Here is a 13586-nt window from a genome sequence, read left to right as displayed (position 1 = left end):
TGATGAGAGCAGCAATGGGGCACATAATGATGTATCTCCTACTGATGTAGGAAATGTTGTTGAACCAGTTGACTGTATGCTCGATGTTGAAATGAGAAAATATATCTTTGCCTCAGAACAATTAAAAGACCCTACTTTGGTAAAACATAGAGAGAATGTAAAAACGGTTGATGGAAAACCAGTAGAGCCTGATAGTGGCCTGTCATACCCTCACATGGCAGTATAACAGGATTTGTTGTGACAAGTGTCCAAGAAAGGAGAAGATATCGTGGAACAATTGATAGCTCCTGAGGCATATAGAAGAATGGTTTTTAGACCTGGCTCATGGTCACATAACTGCAGGACATCTAGGGGTAAAGCAAACCTCTTTGAGAATTTTACAACTGGTTTTCTGGCCAGGGGTTCTTAAAGATGTATATGAATACTTTGCATCCTGCCCTAAATGTCAGTACCATGCTTCCAGGCCACATTATAGAAGTCTGCTTGTCCCATTATCTTTTTTTGAAGTCCTGTTTGAGAGAATACAGTAACTATGGATTTGGTTGAACCTCTAATAAAGTCGGCCAACAAAGAGAATTGGTTGGGAACTAGTACATGTCTTTAGCAGAGTGGAAATACCTTGGAAATCCTAACTGATCATTGTACCCCATTTATGCCAAGAATCATGAGTTGTGGCACCTGTTTAAGATTACTCATCTAAGGACCTCCATGTATCATCCACAGTCTGATGGTTTAGTTGAGATGTTTAACAAAACTCTATAGAATATGCTAAAGAAAGTGGAGGATATAGATGTGAAATATTGGGATAATTTGTTACTCCATTTATTGCTAGTCATTAGAGAGATCCCACAATCTTCCACAGAGTTTTTACCTTTTAATTTGCTGTATGGGAGAAAACCAAGGGAATTGCTGGATATTGTAAAACAGACATGGGATGGGGCAACTCAGCCTGTATTAAATGATTACTGAACATGTTTCTCAAATATAGGTAAGAATAGCTGCAATGGTGCTGATAGTGAGAGAGCACAAGTAACACAACAAAGGGTGCACAATGGTGATATCCAATTATGCACCTTTACTCCTAGGGACAGAGTGCTTGTTTTTGGTTCCCACTGTAGAAAATACATTTTTGGCCAGGTGGCAAGGACCATTTGAAATCATAGAAAAAGTGGGTGAGGTTAATTATATATTATACCAGCCTGGGAAAAAAAACCCATAGAGCAGCTCTTTCAGCCTCCTGATCCCTCCAGCAGCCGCAATACATATGGTACCTGAAGTAACAAGAGGCTAAAGAATTTCTAGTAAGAAATAAAGATTTATTTTCTATCCTGGTAAAACAACAGTCATTAATCATGACATAATCACTGAACCAGGGTTTTAGGTTAACCTAAAGCCCTATAGAATACCAAAAGCCCAAATTGAATTGGTGTCTAAAGAAATTCAAAAAATGTTTAAATTAGATGGAATTAGATGGATTTGTAGAGTCACATAGTGTAGATAGTCAGGGTCGACAAGGACACAGCATGCACGCGCATTGCTGGTCCTTGCCGGCTATCCATTACTCGACTTTGTGAACAATGCAACCAAAACCTCCTGGTTTTGGTTGGATTGTTCACAAAGTTGTGTAATGGATAGGCCCCTTTACTTACCCAGGTTACAAGCAGTGTTGGACTCCATCCATGAGGCAGGGTTAACAGCCAAACCAAAAATATGTTGCCTAGGGATAGAAGAGCTTAAGTATATTGGATACACTATAGGCAGAGGTTTGATAAAGCCCCAATTTAAAAAACTTGAGGCAATACCAAATTGACCACAGCCTAAATAAGAAGTGGGTAAGGGCTTTCTTAGGAATGACAGGACATTATATAAGATTTATTCCCAATTTTGCGAACATTGCTGTCCCTCTGACTGACCTTTTCAAGGGTAAACAGTAATTTATGGTTAAGTGGAATCCTGAGAATTAAAAGGCTTTTCATGAGTTGAAGGTAGCCTTGTGAACTCAACCAGCTTTGATGACACTTGACTTAAAAAATTAATTTACCGTACAGGCAGATGCATCAGATGTAAGTATAGGTGCTGTGTTGTATCAAAAACAAAGATGGTGAAGAACATCCTCTTATGTATTTAAGTAGGAAATATACATGCGATAATGATGTCACTGTGTTGGTGTATAGAAGTTCAACAGTGTCTAAATAGACATTCAATAGATCGACGCGAGATGGTTGACAGGCAATAGGTTGACAGGGTTAAAAGGTATGAAAGGTTAACTGACAAATTGTGGACAGAAGGTCAACACATTTTATTCACAAATTTTAAGATTAGTGTTAGGGGTTAGGGTTAGTGTTAGGCACTTGGCAGAGGGTTAGTGTTAGGCTGCTAGGGGAGAGTTAGGCACCAGTAGGAAAATTAGGCACTGGGTGGGTTAGGGTAAGGATTAGGCTTAATTTAAAAAAAAAACATTTTTGTGTTGACCACTTGTGTGCCTACCATTTGTCCCTGTCTACCTTTTATACTGTTTACCATTTATCATTCGACCTTTTGTACCTATTGACCTTTCAATCCTGTCAACCTATTATGTCTCTATCTAGACACTGTCAATCTTCTAAACCACATCTGCAGTGAAGAGTGCATTGGATCAATGTACAACTATATATATATATATATATATATATAGAAATATATATATCAGGAGCATTTTAACAGATGAGGGAGCCCACTATGCTGGCAGCCGTTCATAAGAAGCCCATGTAAATGATTCCAGTTGGGTCATATTTCTATTGATAAAGAATCAGAAAACACAATATGGAGCAAACACTCTGGCACAATGCACATCTTTCTGAGTACATTATGGAAAGATGGCATCACTGGAAGCATTTACAGGAGGTTCTACAGCATACATTATTTCATGGGTCAAGGTGTACCTTGCACACTGATTTTATAAATATATATATATATATATATATATATCACAAATAGACAGAGCGGCACTCACAGACATTGTACTCGTGAAGAAAATCTAATGCTTTATTGCATTAGTGTGACAATGTGTCAGGGTCCATCCCCCGTCATCAGGACATAAATAGTGAATAACAAACATACAATTTATACTTACAAACAGGGTGTGTCTTCCTGCACCATGCTGTCCTGGCCTCCGGTGTCCGGCATCTAATTTCCAATTACAACGATGACGTCAGACCGGAAGTGACGCTTGCCGGGTCCATGGATCAGCCCAGATGCTAGGAGTGACAGTGAAACATGATTTAAAACAGTGTCAAATGTCCTCAACTGAGTGTACAACACAATAAAAATATAAATATGAATACAGAAAAAAACCTTCTTTGCATCAAATACATAATGTCTTAAAACATCAAGTAATTACTATATTATCATAAATCGTAATGGACACATATGGGCTTTACTTATTATGAATTATAAATAAAGCCATCTAGTGGAAAAAGGTATTAATACATACACATACTTTTCCTATGCAAATTTTTTTAAATTAGTATTTATGTAGTATGTCCCTAGCCTCTTTCCAGCTATTGCAGAAGTCTCCTATGAATCTGATCTCTTTAGAGTCCTGTTTTGGCAGTTTCTCCACAAAAATCAGCATCTCCCTTTTAGTTCCTGAGACTTCATTTATAGCCTTTTTGATGGATCACTTGCTGTATCCTCTTTCATGAAGTCTTGATGTTAATTCTTTGCTCAGAGTCTCAAATTAATTCTCGTCTGAGCAGTTTTGTCGAAGTCTCAATAACTCCCCTTTCGGGATACTGTTGATGGTGGGAGGAAAATGAGAACTACTATTATGTAGTAAATTATTGGTGGAGGTCTCTTTTCTGTAGAGCTCGGTACAGATTTTGTTATCAGGGCCCTTAAAGATCCTAAGATCTAAAAACGTGACACTTATACTGCTACTATTACAGGTGAGTTTCAAATTAATGTTATTGTTGTTCAGATGTTGGACAAATTCGTCCAGTTGATTCTGTGTGCCATCCCAGATCATCAAGATGTCATCTATATACCTCATCCTGGTGATGACATGTTGAGTATAGATTTAATTTCTATCCTGAAAGACATATTCCCTCTCCCACCACCCTTAGAAGAGATTGGCATATGTGGGTGCGCAAGCTGCGCCCATAGCAGTGCCTCTGGTCTGTACATGGAAGCAGTTATTGAAGGTAAACTAATTGGGATGCAGGACAAAATCCAGGAGTTCTAAAAGAAAGCCATGGAAATCCCCTAGACCTTCCATTGTGAGGAAATATTTCACTGCATGGATCCCAAGATTGTGAATAATAGATGTATAAAGGGATTCAACATCTAGGCAGGCAAGGAGGTGAGTGTCTTCAAGGGTGGTATCATGAATTTTTCTCAGAACATCAGTTGTGTCTTTTATGTAAGATGGTAAGCTGAGTACATGTTGCCTCAGATGAATATTGAGGAAACAACTGGATTTTTCTAATAGTCCCCCATTGCCCGACATAATGGGCCTACCAGGTGGATCATCCAAGTTCTTGTGGATTTTGGGTAAGAGATAAAATGTTGGTGTTCTAGGGTGAGATACCCACAAATAATCATATTCCATTTTAGTGATGATCCCATTATAAAAAGCCCTATCTATCATCCTAGAGTAGAGAGTCTTAAAGTTTTCAGTCGGATCAAATAGGGTGGTCATATAGCACGAGGTGTCTTGCAGTTGTTTATTTGCTTCACGAAGGTAAAGTTTCAGTGGCCAGATAACAATGTTTCCACCTTTATCGGATGGTTTAATTACCACATCATCCCAGTTTCTGATCTGTTCCAGGGCTATACGAAGTGGCCAACTGAGATTATTGTGTGGTTTGCGGTATCTTTGTCGTCTATAGATTTCGTCAAAGTCCCGAGACACACATCTGATAAAGACACCCACTGTAGAGCATATGCTCTCTGGTGGAAAAAAGGTAGAGCATTTTTTACAGAATGGATGGATAATGCATCTGTCTCGTCAGTTAGTTCCTCCAAGGCTGCGAGGGCCTCTTGTTCCAATTGAGAAATATTGTCATTTGTTGAACTCATGTTGGTCTCTTCTAAATTGATACATTTGGAATTACATACTTTTCCTATGCAAATTTTTTTAAATATAAATAACTCTAAATAGCAAATTTATTATACTCATTATAAGCTCATGCTTAATTTATAAGTTTACATATTTTGTCATGATATTTCATTAAAGGATTTAATCCTTGGTACCTTATAAGAAACAATTCAAATTTAGAGCTTCATTCAAGCCATATGGATTCACCGTTTTCAACTTAAATATCCACTGGCTTTCTATTTGAAGTAGTTTTCTAGCTCTATCCCCACCCCTTATTGTCCATTTCCAATGATGCGGTATCTAAGGGTCGCCATCGAATGATTAGCCTCTAAAAAGTGAAGGGCCGCGGGTTGTTCGCTATTGCCTTGTGACAGAGCAGCTCTAATGGCTGCCCTATGTTGGGCCATTTGTTCCTTGAATTGTCTTTCTGTCTTGCCCACATGAAATGTCATGACAAAAATATGTAAACTTTTAAATTAAGCATGAGGTTATAATGAGTATAAAAAATTGGCTCTTTAAAGTAACTTATATCTAAAAAAAATTTGCAAAGGAAAATTATGTGTATGTATTAATACCTTTTTCCACTATATGGCGTTATTTATAATTCATAATAAGTAAAGCCCATATGTGTCCATTACAATTTATGATAATATAGATAATTACTTGATGTTTTAAGACATTATGTATTTGATGCAAAGAAGGTTGTTTTCTATATTCATATTTATATTTTTATTGTGTTGTACACTCAGTTGAGGACATTTGACACTGTTTTAAATCATGTTTCACTGTCACGCCTAGCATCTGGGCTGATCCATGGACCTGGCAAGCGTCACTTCTGGTCTGACGTCATCGTTGTAACCGAAGTTAGACGCCGGACAATGGAGGCCAGGACAGCATGGTGCAGGAAGACACATCCTGTTTGTAAGTATAAATTGTATGTTTGTTATTCACTACTTATGTCCTGATGATGGGGGATGGACCCCGAAACATTGTCACACTAATGTAACAAAGCATTAGATTTTCTTCACGAGTACAAAGTCTGTGAGTGCGCTCTGTCTATTTGTGGTATGTGGAGGGGTTTCCATGCCCCAGGGTGAGCACCGCAGCCAGCAAGATTTCACATGCTCAGTACAGCAGAGTGCCGGTAATATTGATATTGTATATATATATACAGTATATATATACATATATATATATATATATATATATATATAAATAGATATGGTGGCACTGCAGTAAATTACTTGCCTTGGTGCCCCCCTAGATGTTCACTCGGACCAACCATACATGTAGCACAGAAAAAGAGAGGCGCCACGCACAGGTCTTGTAGAAGAAAGAATCAGTCTGACAACTTTATCAGCCTTGTTCAACATTTCAGTCGGAAATTACTTTGATCAAGAACACAAGAAGAAATACAATTATACATACCTATATACCAGCATGTCTAATGTGATAATTTCTAGGAATACAAAAAGAGCTCAAATGGATGTAAGAGAAATGCTTTATGGGCACAAGGTCCAAAGAAAGTTTAGTTAAATCATGAACTGAAAGTTAGACGTAGGGCTGAAACCTCATTGGGCATGACAAATCATGTCTAAGGTAATAACATATATAATTATGACCACCATATAGGAAAAAATGATACACCTGTTGGCAAAAAAGAGGGCGATCATGTGTAACATATCCTCCCACTCACTACCTGTGCTTCTGCGTATATATCTTTTTTTATTTTTTTAAAGCACCCAATCTTCCTAGGTGGACTCCCATCCTAGTACTAATCAGGCCCAGCACTGCTTGGCTTCCAAGATTGGGCGAGATTGGGCAGAGCCAGTATGGTATGGCTGTAACTAATTCAGACACCCATAGGAAATACACTGGTGTGGATAAGAGAGGTAAATATGTTGCATGCTTGTCCCTCAAATATATGAGAATTTTGTAATTACCAACGAAAAATCGTAAGATGTAAAAAAATGTGAGGAGGTTGTCAGAAATGACAAAACAAAATGAAGAAAAAAAATAAGGAAAAAAATATATTTTTTTTAAAAAGAAAGAAAAAAAAATAAAATAAATGAAAGAAAAAAAATTAAGAAAAACAAGGTAATTGTATCCATAAAAAAAGTCACAAGAAGGCCAGCATATGTACAAATCATCTCAATCTCAAGATTCTTCAGCCTGATCACAAAAAAGCAAGAAAAAAGATAAAGTTTCATTAAGTCCAAAAGGAGTAAAAGTGTTCAGTTTATGAGTCCACTCAGTCTCTAATTGTAGTAGGCGCTTCTCGCGATCTCCTCCTCTCCTGTCCAATGGAACAAAGTCAATGATCTTGTAGGATAAGGTAGCCAGGGAGTGTTGGTTCTCCTTGTTGTGTACAGGCAACAGGTTGGTCGATCTCTTTTACAGACAGGGCTTGTCGAATGGCTGTGTGGTGTTGTGCCATTCTCTCCTTGAATAACTTGGTGGTCTATACACCTAGCTACATGGGCATTTTATCATGTACACTACATATTTACTTGTACAAGTCAATACGTGTCTTATCGGAAAATGTTTACCTGAATGGGGGTGTACTATATAGTTCCATATAGCTGCAGGTTGTGCAGCCAGTACACCTGTAGCAACCTGCTTCTTAAACAAAAAATTAGTATCCTGAATGGAGGTTTGTTGCGAAACATCATTATGTACCAGCCAATCTTTAAAGTTCCTACCCCTCCTGTTGCACATCATACGGATGATTGCTTCAAAGATTTAATGTTTGTATCAGTATTGATAATTGGCCATAGATCCTTGGTGGTATGTTTAATAAATTCACTCATGGTGTTATGGACGTTAGAGAAAAACATGGTTTTATTGGTGTCCTTTGATTTGTTTTTCTGGGTGCATAGTTGCTCCTGAAACATTTTAATCACTTTGGTTTTGGTACCCTCAATTTCTTTAATATATATCTTTTCATAGAATGATGACTTACATAAACATTTTTTGGATTTTTCATTCACATTTTATATATTTTTTTATTATGGATCTGTTGTGGATGTATATTCTATTCATACTTTTGTATGTTTTCTTGTATGTTTTTTGTATAGATTTTTAGATGTTTGTTAGGATATGTTTCCTCTTTATTATGTCATTCATATATGTACTTCTTCACTTTTTTTCACTCTCTTTGAACACTTGGGTGTAGAGTATTATGTTCTCTCTTCTCGTAGGGGGCAGTGTATCATAAGCCATTTTTTTGTTCCAGTAAGTTGTATTGACATGAGGGTTCATTCCCACACTGGTTACATAACATCACTCTTCGCTTGCATTTTTTCCTATATTTCAGTGTATTTACATGGTTTCAATCACATAGGTGCTGGTTGCATATACAGTTCATTGTCAGGCACCTGCACATTAGTGAAGTCTTCTCCTTCAAGACTCACATCCCCTCCAATACCATGGGGGTATCAGACCTATCAGCCCTGTGCTGTGCCTGTGGGTCTAAGGCAGCGTGATGCATCATCACTTGGAAGTCATCATCATCACTTCCTTAGAAGAATCCTTCAGTGCTAGGCCTTCTGCTGCTGCTGGGGATGGATCTTCATCCCAGAAAGGGAAGACTACTATTTTTTTTAACACAATTGACTATGACACAATCCTTTGCAAGGGGAAGCAAGTAAGACATCTCTCAACCAGTCACAAAATTGAATATTGAAATCAATATTGTCAACTGTGAGATGGTCAAAATTGACTGGAAATGAGTGGAAATTAATGTTATTAAGGTTAATAATACTCTAGGGACAAAAAAGGACCAGATTATGTGATTTTAGCTTTTTCTGCAAATTGTTGGCAATTTTTGGTAAAAATCCAAAACCAAAATTTAAATCAGTCACGGTGGTTTGAAAAAACAAAAACCATAACCAGCCTATGAATTAGAACCAAAACCAGCAAAAATTATCCGTTGCACATCTCTAGTTTATGTATATATATATATATATATATATAGCACAGAAAAAGAGAGACGGCACTCACAGGTCTTGTAGAAGAAAGAATCAGTCTGACAACTTTATCTGCCTTGTTCAACGTTGCAGTCGGAAATTACTTTTATCAAGAACATAACAAGAAATACAATTGTACATACCTATATACCAGCATGTCTAATATGGAAGGTGTAGAGTTATGCTCCATGCCACTGGGAGCCCAGAGTGTGACATCATCCATGGTCGCTCTCAGAGAGTCCCGACATGAATGTGATGATGTCACACTCTGGGCTCCCAGTGGCATGGAGCTCACTAGGTGCCAAGATACTCTTGAGGTTCTGATTCTTTTTGAATATGATGTTTGGATTATCCTGAATACATACTGCTAGTATTGGATCTTGTTTCAGAATATTGTAGTTCGATTTAATTATCTTCTTTATTTGGACAGATTTACTATTGAATTTTGAAATGAAAGAAACAAATTCTCTTGATTCAGATTGGAAAACTTGGTCCTCGTTACATTTTCCACTTCATTTTGAATGATTTCACTTTTCTGCTCGGGACCATGTACCCCTAATAGATGTGGTCTGGAAAGGGATAAGGCATACATTTTTGCTTCCTCAAATAAAGTTTTAGGATAGACTCATCTTTCAAAATTTGCTAACATTGTTCTCATTTGTGTCTGGAACTCATCCTCTTCTTCTCAATTACATCTCAGAAGTAACAATTGATTTTTGGGTATGTTAGATATACATGGTTTATGATGACTACTTGTATAGTGGAGATAATTACCCACTCATACATTCTTAACAAAATTGGGCGCTATTACAGTGTTATTGTCTCCAATATTAAATGAGACATCAAGAAAATTTGTTTGTTTCAAATCAAAAGAATGTGTAAATTTAAGATTAAACATGTTGGTGTTCAGAAAATCTACAAACTTTTGTGCTAAAACAGTGCCCCCTTTCCAAATAATAAATAAATCATCTATATAATGGCCGTAGAGGACTAGGCTCTCTTTATATGGGCCACCCAAGAGGAATTCTTCCTCGAAGCGACCCATATAGAGTTCGCAAAACTTGGTGCAACTTAGTCACCATGGCAATCCCAAGTGCTTGTAAATAAAAAGTGGATTCAACAAAAAATAATTGTGTCAAAATAAATGTGATAGCATTAAGAACAAGATCACATTGTCCATTGGTTAAGGTTTGATCTTGTTCCAAATAGAATTTAACTGCCTCTATGCCTTTGTCATGAGGTATATGAGTATATAGGGCTTGGACATCCAGGGTGAGAAAACCCCACCCTGGTGTCCACTCCAAATTTAACATTTTCTGCAAAATATGACTTATATCTTTAATATAGGAATGAAGATTAGTGACATGATCTTGTAAGTGAACATCCACAAAATGTGACAAATTAGAAGTTAGTGACCCTATCCCGGAAATAATAGGGCTCCCAGGGGGTGCTAATAGTGTCTTGTGAATCTTTGGAAGGTGATAAAAAATAGGAGTGACAGGGTGCATGGGGAATAAAAACTGTGATTCTTCTTTAGTTATGATTCCCTCTTCCATAGCATCGTCCAATAATGTTTTGAGCTGCATTTGAAATCTAGGGGTGGGGTTGCCATCCAGAACCACATAAAAGGCAGTATCATTTAACTGCCTATGAGCTTCTTTGATGTAATCATCTTTATTTTGGATGACAATCCCACCTCTCTTGTCTGCAGATCTAATAACTATTAAGGAATCCTCTCTGAGATTTTTAAGTGCTATTCGCTCCCATTTAGTCAAGTTTCCCTTCTTTATCTTACTATTAATTTGTTTGACACAAAGTTTTAAATTCATCTAAAGTTTTTGTATAAAATATATTGATCGCTGAACTTTTGTGTTCTAAGGGAAAAAATTGTGACTTATTTTTGAAAGTTGATTGATATTTTTGTAATGGATCATTTTGTATATCATAAATCCTGATGGGATTCTCATAAGTCCCTTCTGATTCTGATTGCAAGCTTTCCAAAGTGAGCGGACTATTGAAATCATCTATATCCAGCACTATTGTGTAATTATACCCTTCTTTAGTTTTGAGTGATTTACTAGCAAAATATTTTTTTCTGCATAGTGTTCTCATATATCTATTCAGATCTAAAAATAAATAAAAAATATTTGGCTCTTTACTAGGTGCATAGTTAAGTCCTTTCATTAGTACTTTAATTTCCCAATCAGTTAGTTATTTCTTTGATAAATTAAAAATCCCTGTTTCTATGTCTTTCATATTTTTATTTTTATTTGATAATCCCTGCCCTCTCCTTCCTCTTGGTATCTTGGCCTTTTTGGTGTATTTAATCTTAGGGATGTGAATGGATTCTGATGGTGATATTGTCTCAACCTGTCATCTAGTAGGATTAGTTGTTTAATTTGGTAGTTTAGTTTTTATCTCAATCTAATTAGATGACTTAATTCTCTCTCTCCTTTTAGTTGTCAATATCTGTGGAGTTTCGGTATGTCTTACATCCCTATGAGTGGGATGAAAGAAGTTATTCGATTGTTTGGTAGGAAAAGACTGTTTTCTATATGTTCGTACTCTGTCATCTGCATAATCTTTCAAATCCCAAGAGAATTTCCGATATTTTATATCTAATACTTCTTTCTCAAATCGAATCACCTTATTATTGGTAACACCATCATATTCTTTAAATTCGGGTCTATCTTTAAATTTAAGTAGTTCTTCTTTAGTTTTGTCTATTTTTTTAGTAATTTCTTTGACCGTATTTTCCCTATACTCAATTAATAATTCCATAAGGCATATCGAGCAAGAGTCCAATATCTGGTTCCACTTTTTAGTAAGTTTGGGATTATCTGTGATCGATAGATTTTTGAAGATTCTAAGGCCTCTGGAAACAATATTTTTCTCAATACAGTGCTATAATGAGATTCCATCCAACCAGTTGCACATCTCCTGCATGAGGAGATCCTCCAGCTGGTGGAACAGTTCTATCATACTTTGAGAATCCACAGAGACCCCCTCTCTTACATTTTCTTTCTGAAATAAAGATGCATACTCCTTTATCCTACTCATTCTATCTATACATAATGTGAATTCAGTCATTCTGATTACAAACTCTAAAAATCCTTATCAATAGGGTTGGTAATATAATAATATTTATCAATAGAACTGGAAATATATTACAATAAATTTATAATTTAAATGTGGATCAATTGGATAAAATATTTATAACAAAGAGCTGCCTAGGTGAAAAGCAAAAAGACAAAACTAATAAACACAATACAAACTGAGGCACAAAAAAACCAGTTCCCACCTGGCACTTGGATATCATATAATAGGATGGAAAATTATGAATTAAAATAGTGATCTATTGCACAAATACAGAGCTGCAAAACCTAATTAGTCAGTTACTAGTCTGACATGAAAAACAGAACACAAAAAATATTAAATGAAAAAGGGTTGCACTGCTGTAATAAAAGTGCATTAACCAAAATTGATCCACATATGAATCTTCTCTGAATCATGAAAACATTTAATAGACACATACAATAATTGACACTTATAAATGATTATGGTTATAATTATAACGTGAAAAAGTTTAAGTGAAGAACAAAAACTTAAGGAAAGTCATATATGTCTATGTGGGCACACTCTTATAATGAAATATAATGAAGATAAATAGGAAATTATTAAAACTTAACTTTTAATGAAAAAATTATTGGCTAAAACAAAAGAAAATCTCTTCACTATGTAATATCACACTTAGTTATAAATCGACATGTAGATACAAAAATCAGAAATTTAAAGAAAAAAAATGTTAAATCAAGATGATACAAAATACCTACCAAAATAATTATTATGTTTCCTGCACAAGAGGCCTAAGATATAGAGAGCAAAGAATGGTATACAATGTATAGGGTATACCTATTATAATTAGCCCATGGTTAAAGGCATAGTGCAGGAAAAATTGGTGAAGATAATTACTTGAATTGGAAGGATCTCTAAGGTCCTGTTTCTATAATTAAAGTCCACAATGGACACAGGAACACCACACACAGCAAACATAAGATACGACTGACATACAATGACTCAATTCAATTCAAATAATGTATGAAGTATCAGTCAGTATGATCGATACCGATTCCAATCACAGTTAGGCTCTCTCAATATTAATGAGTAATTATCATAACTAAGACACAAATCAATGTAATAATTACATGTTATTAACAGGGTACAAACCAGTAATATGATACTGGGAGTCACGTGGTTGAGAGAAAACAGTAAGGTCTGAGGTGAGAGAAACGCTCTAAGTCACTACTACTGTTCCCAGTCAATCAAACTGGGAATAAGAGAGTGACAATGGCGTTGCCTCAGATGAAACAACAGAAAGGTACTTCTGCTTTCTGAGAAGTAGCTGCGTCTGAGCCCTGATACCAGCTGGGCATTGCAGGGGGAGTCACATGCTAAGGACTCAGATGAGAGAGCGCATCTGAGCGATAGTGAAAGTACCTGTGTCGGAGACGGTTGTGCTAGATTGCAGTGTGTGTGAGATC

The sequence above is a fragment of the Taudactylus pleione genome, unplaced genomic scaffold, assembly GCF_031769625.1.
Source record: "Taudactylus pleione unplaced genomic scaffold, aTauple2 ptg000906l, whole genome shotgun sequence".
NCBI lineage: Eukaryota > Metazoa > Chordata > Amphibia > Anura > Myobatrachidae > Taudactylus > Taudactylus pleione.
This window is presented reverse-complemented; position numbering follows the sequence as displayed.